General features: G+C 42.7%; 1 protein-coding gene across 1 annotated transcript in view; it reads right to left on the reverse strand.

Moving 5' to 3' along the window:
• Positions 1-1272, reverse strand: part of LOC147619076 (uncharacterized) — a 16390-nt gene extending 15118 nt beyond the window's left edge. The window contains exon 1 of the mRNA XM_086774281.1: positions 998-1272. The gene's annotated coding sequence lies outside the window, so the exon portion shown is untranslated. The remainder of the gene's footprint in view (positions 1-997) is intronic.
• Between the last annotated feature and the right edge of the window lie 5725 nt (positions 1273-6997).

Genomic DNA, 6997 nt, shown 5'->3' on the forward strand with positions numbered 1-6997 from the left:
ATGCCCAAAATCATTGTCTTGCTGGTCAGCCATGGCTGTAGGATTTGTATGGGTCTCACAATACCTCTCCTGCAGTTTTCTTTTCTTTTTTTTGTGTGTGTGGGTGGGTTGGGGGGCACGGGAGATGGGGGAGGGGAAGGGGAAGGGGGAGGGGGGGTGGTAAGCTGATCATGAGGAGCTTTCTAAATTGCATGAGAAGCACTAAAACCACAATTCCTTTGTTGTGGAGGTAAAGTGCAAAAGCCACTTTTTAAAATGTATTTGCTTTGGTGCTATTGCTTGGTTGACACAATCGAGCCCTCAACTTAAGTTTGAAGGGAACGACACAGATATGGTCATGAGGATTCCCCATGGCGTGGGTCGACAGTGCCGTCTTCAAGACATGCCAAAGTCAAGCCACATATCACTAGCACAGAGGTTGGAGTCTGGACACTACATGGGAGATCATTGCTCGCATCACAGAGCCTGCTAGCATCATAGAGCCTCGCACATTTGGGAGGCTAGATGCACGAAGGCTATGGAGGGCACTTTGGTTTATGATACACAGTGTATTTGCAGGATTTGGTGTGATATTATTCACAAGCGCATGGCCACTTAGGCCAGGAGTCAAGGATCTTCAAGGGCTGCAAAGAGAAAGCGTGGCCAGTTCACGAGGGAGTAGGATCATGGCATATTTTTCACTACCTCTCATATGGCAACACAAGGCACCAGATTGGTTGAGATTTCCTCCTCTTGATTTGAAATCTCCCTTTATGGTTTTTTTTTTTTTATCATACTGAATAGAAGTCTCTTTTCAGGAGGAAAATTTTATATTTGCGTTGTTAATGATGCTCAGAAACGTACGCACAAGGGGGGGGGGGGGGGGTGCTAAATCTGGTCATGAGCTTCTTTCTAAATGGCATGAGAAGCACTGAAGCCACAAGCTATGGAGGTACAGTGAAAAACACGTTTTAAAAAATGTATTTGCGTTGTTAATGATGCTCAGAAACGTACGCACCTGCTGAAGGAAGCTGTGGACGAGGCAGCGACCGATCCCAGTGGATCGTGCAACGCCGGTGATGATGGCACAGCGTTCGCTTTGCTTTCCTCCCTCGCCTTGCATCCTGGTGCTGTATGAACGTCTTCGTATGGAGAGACACGGAAGCAGTGAGTGGAACGCAACCGGCTTCATAAGCAGAGTAACTGATGGAAGTGTGGCGGCACACTGCACGGTGAGGTAAGCACTTTCACCGTGGGCTTCCAAAAAAACTCCATTAATTAATAGCGACATTCATCCACATGAAACTCCATTACTTAATAGCAACCTTCATCCAGATGGTTCACATGGACGTTTTCGCAAAAATGCCTATCTGACGGTGGTGGTTTTCTTCATTTTTCCTTCAAGAAGTCAAATTTTATATATTAAGGTTTGTCTTAAGCCTATTAGTATTATTATCGTGGCGGACATTTGCACGCCACTTGTTTTTGAGCTAGATCATCACCCGAAAACTACTTGTTGCCAATGGCAACAAGCTCCATCTCGGCTACTACGGATCGTTCTTATCTAAAGGATAATGGAGCTTCATCGTTGCAGTTATGCAACGCGCTCATGTGATGTGTGGTATTCAACCTACTGAGCTGGCATTCGTGGCTTGCTTTAGCAAAATCACTATTGTGCATTTGCAAATGGTGTCCTACCATTGAAAACATACATAAGGGAGAAAAGAGTTGCAAAAAGAAAATATCATTTAAAAATATGTTTTAAAAACCAACATGAGAAATTTGGTTTTTGAAATTTTGCATGAGAAGACATGAGACTTACAAAACTAGGGTCTATAACAATATGCCATGGTGTGATATCCAAACATTCTACCTTCTCTAGGAAATCACAGAATCTTTTGCAAAATCTACATTCTTATATTGCACCTTCTACGCAGTCACACACTTGACATTCTATTCCTTTTACGTTCTTGTCCGATCTCCTCTCATGTGCATAGGCCTAGATACCCCGCCAACAAATCTTTCCACTCCAAAAACCCCCACATAATGGCTTTCTCTCATGGATGCCTATAGCCACCATCGTGTAGACCCTTCCCAAGCAACCCTCTTGGTCCCATTGTCTTTCCTCGAGCTGCATGACTAGCCCATGAAGACAAGATGACAAAGGCACAAAGGAATGATGCCCAACAAAGCTTGTAGGAGCATAGGGGATTTTTTTGTGAGCATTTTCTAGTGAGCGCTTTTTGGGAATCAAGCAAGCGGATTCCAAAGAATACCCTCCTCCTCTCCATCAAGAGAGAGAGGGGCGAAGAGAGTTGGAGAGAGTTTCATGACATAATTATTTGAGAGGGAGAGGTCGACTGATAATCCATGCATTCAATTGTCTAAATTAGGGTAGGTTCTTCTATGAGACAAGGCATTGAAAGCTCAAGGTCCGATAGGATAGGTTAGTGGATGAACGTATTCTCGTTCTCGCTCAAGCCTAGCACATGCAAATAAATGAAGTACAAGTGCTTGCATGCAAGATACGACTTCTTCTTGGATTCTCTATCTGCAAAATTTGGACACGTACAACACGGTTTGTCTTTCACATGCACATCATATTTTCCCATGTGTGCATCATCCGCGTGTGATTCGATCTTGAAAACTTCATACTTGTGCTCTCTGCACTTCTTCTACCACTGTAGCTTCATTTTCAAAATGGCCTTTATTTTTTTTGCCGCTTCCTTTGATACTGACGTGCGGTACTTGACTCTTATGCCATTTCGCATGCCTGAGCCACCAGCCTCTGTGCTAGTAGTTTGGAAGTTGCAGTTATAAAGAACCTTGAAGCCCCACTGCTACTAAGTGGGGTGGGCATAACACATTCTACATTCTTGCTCTCCACCTGGTATCCACCTTCCCATAAATGAATATACCTCCTCATCTGTGAGGTCAATTCCTATAGCAACTTGCCATATCTTAGGTGGTGGATTGAATGGCGTTGGGTCTATGTTGGTGTCCACAATATAGAAATGAAGCACATGGTCAGGGTAGAACCACATTCATTGTCTAATGAGACCATTAGGGTGCTTGTGATAGCCTTCAAAAGATGGTGTAGGCACACCCTTCGCAGATCTAACTATGTGTTGCCCAGACCTCTTACCCCCATGATGCGTTCTAATGCATGTGACATTGCTGCCAATGCATGTCCTTTGGATTGCCCACATTGCTTCATTCACCTTGCGCTCAGTACTGCTTGTATCATGCTCCTTGAAAATGATCTTCTCTGGCCTCCTAGCATACTTGCAGTCTCGTACATGTATGCATCATACTTTGGTCGATGCATGGTCTCATCATCAATATCAATGACCACAACGGGTGGCCGATCTCTTGTGACATGCACTTTCTTTGTCACACCGGTGAGAGGGGTAGGCACCTTATACATGGGTGTTCCTTCACTTGCCATATTGATTGTTTGGACCACTTGGGCTGGGCTTTTAGACAACCATTCTTTTAGTTTCTCCAAGCTTGGTCCTTTCCCTATGTGCTTGCCTTGAGAGTAAGAGATTGCCTTAGTGCTTTAAAAAATTGCATTTGCCATATCGGTGTAGTACATGCATTGTAAAGAGAAATCTTGCATCTCCTGCAAGCCAACTTCCATGCTTGCTTTTTGCTAGGTTTTTTCTTGGGGTATTTGGACCATCATTACTTCTCTCTATTGTTGTCATGAGACTGAAGCCCAATGTGCTATGCGCACCTCCCACCAGCTCACCAAGAGTCCATTGCTGGCATATTCCTATCCACCATTACATGACCATTGCATCACCATTGACGTATTGATCGAGCCTCCACTAATGTAGCTTCACTGGTAGGAGCCATGCGCCACTTCTCGCACATTGCTTTGTGCTCTCCTTGAGATGTAACGCATACATACCTTGTTGTGTGGGCAACCATGCTCTGCTCCCAATGAAATAGGCAAGACCTCTCCCTATCTGTCAGGATGTTATTTTTCCCACCATTGGACACATGTCGGCGGTGGACACATGTCGAACTGCATTCCAGTTAGCATGAGCCTCATTTGCCAATGAAACCAAAGAAATCTGCCCTTTCACAACCATGGTTTGCCATCACTTCATTAATGCATTTCCATAACAGACATTGGGCCTCCATATCCTCCTCTATTATTTCACATGTCGCAATTGTTAAAGATCCTGCATGCTACGTGAAAACTCTAGTCATTTACGATGTGACACACTTCACCAGCTCTGACTACTTTTATACTCTACATTTGTAATATGCTACCTTGGATCATACATATAACAAGCCATGGTTACCCAATCTGATGTTCGTCGGGTGTGGTTGAATTGTATCCATGCATGTCGCAGGTTGCCAGAGCTGGTCCATTGCATTTGATTCACCGAATCCAACCTTGAAGTGGGTCCAATGGTACATCTTGAAAACAAAGCACTTCTCACCTCAGGACCCTTGCCTCATGAACCTACTTCCATGGAAGAAGTCATAAGTGCACTCTTGCTTCAGCTTTAGAAGTGCATCCAAGCTAAAGCTCTCCTTTGAAGATTGGTGGCTAAGGTGACTGGCCTCCAAAACCTAAAAATCAAATTGTTCAAATTTCACTCTTTGCTTATCTAAAATTTAAGAACTCTTCTACAAAAACATAATTACCCAACCAAATTAGCTTACCAGTTGTCTTCCATCTCCTCTATAATGTTGATGAACTCTTGTTCCCCACAATGAAATGTGAGGAACCACCATCTTGCACTAGCGCTGCCATTATGATTTCTTTGGCCACACATTTGTACCTTCCTTGCCCTGGCATTGCGATCTACTCGTAACACCCTGGACACTATTTGCTTTGTCCTATCAGTTAGTGCCTTTGATGTGCCTGCCCGTACATTATGTTGATGGAAACTGATGTGTAAGGCATCATATAATAGATGTAGTAATTGCATATAGCAATGCACATCGCTGGCACTAAGCAGTAATGGCCATTGGCAAAGGAGCTTTCCAGACACATTGCTGCACTCCTCTCCCAGTGGTGGTCGGTGCCTTTAGCATGCTTCCAGTAAAATGTGATGTATTTGACACCCTGCCGTTCTTTAAACACGGGCATAGTTCATTCACACACTTCAAACTACCTAGGCAAATGGCTTCTCCGACACATTCTAGGGAAGGAAATGTTAGAGGTTTGCGGCTTTGACCACTAGTGGAGATCATACTTATGCCCCATGGATTCCATTCTTGAACGTGTTCCCATGGTTGGTGGGAACTCAAATGCAATATCACCATTATATTGTCTAGGAATCTCCACGGCCTTGATAACCTCTTTGACATTCAACAAAATCTTTATTCATGTGTTTCCCTTCTTCATGCTCCAAAGGTATTCCAAAATGCTCTTACCATCTCCTCTTGCAACAATGGATAAGGCTGATGCACCGGTTTTGTTGTTATGTTGTAAGGGGCTGCATAAATCTATCACATTAGACTGAGTTGAAAGTCCTTTGGGTGGGCAATCTAAGATGGCTATTGGTTATAGGTTTGAGTTTAACGAAGCATTTACTATTGCGGAGTAATTAGAGAGTCCTCAAGTATATAGTACTCCTCCCCCTCATGATTAGAGGTTGCCTCTAGAGGGCCATGCAACTCTTAGGACCCAATATTTACTATTGCTTACAATCCATTGAATGAGTGGGGAGCTACTTCTTCTTGTAAGAACTTTGCACTCACAAGAACTCGACCATTGTTGAAACATACATTCTTCTTTAGAAGATGGAAATGTGATTATACATATCATTGTAAAAAAGAGGAAAAAAAAGTACACAAGAACAAGAAAGCATGACAGAACAGGAAGTACACACGAAATGAATGGTGATTAACACCCTTAATTAAGTTGATCGTTTTAAAGTAATTATTATTTAAAAAAATATTAATTCTAAAAAAATAAATTATGTGATATATATATATATATATTCAAAAATTAGCATCCCTCCCTCCTCCCTCTTCTCTATCTCCTCTCTTCCTCTATCCTCTATCCTCCCTCCTCTCTCTCTCTCTCTCTCTTCTCTCTCCCTCTCCCTCTCCCTCTCCCTCCCTTCTCTCTCTCTCTTCCCTCCCCTCTCTTAAAGGATTAAGAAGTCTTAAAACATAATTCCTTTCTTATAAAGGACTCATTAAAATGCTATAGATGGGCCATCTTCCTAAATAATAATATGCATAAAATGACATCAAGTTAAAGCTTAGTAGATGTGCCAATGGAAACTCATAGATATCTTCCTTATCTAGGGAAACACAAAAAAATAAAGATGGAATGCCAATAAGAGGCATGATGGATTAGAATGCCATAAAGAAAATAAATATGGAATACCAAGAAGATACATGATGGTAAGTGAATCCTAAATGGCGTCCACAAGCATAATTATCTCACTATTGAGAAAGAGATTTGTATCTATAAAGGGATTTGGTTACATAAGCCCAGAATGTCCACACCCTAGGCCAAACCCGTGTGCATACTATGCTCATTATATGCTTTGCTGAAGACACAGAGTCATGAAACACCTTTGCACATGCTATGCATGTCTACCCTATTATGTATATTATGCCCATTAATGACACCTTATAGTGTTATCAACCATGTAAAACATATGCATATGCTGCCCTATCTACCCTATTTATGAATCATTGGCATTTCTAGCCTCACTAGTGCATCCACCAATAATTGTGGGACCTTCCAAGAGGGACAAGCCACAAATGGAGATTCTAAATGTGTCCAATATTACCTTAATTTATCTTGCCACCCTCATCCATAGCAACAAAGGTTAACCTAATTAATCAAGGGATGATATGACTCATATAAGATGGTGGGAATATTTCTCTCTTCTCTCTCTCTCTCCTCTCTCTCTCTCTCCCTCTCCTCCCTCTTCTCTCTCCTCTCCTCCCTCTTCTCTCTCCCTCCTCCTCCTCTCTCTCTCTCTCTCTCTCTCTCTCTCTCTCTCTCTCTCTCTCTCTCTCTCTCTCTCTC

This window comes from Cibotium barometz, chromosome 34 (genome assembly GCF_041138505.1).
Source record: "Cibotium barometz isolate CiBa-2024 chromosome 34, ASM4113850v1, whole genome shotgun sequence".
Classification (NCBI taxonomy): Eukaryota; Viridiplantae; Streptophyta; class Polypodiopsida; order Cyatheales; family Cibotiaceae; genus Cibotium; species Cibotium barometz.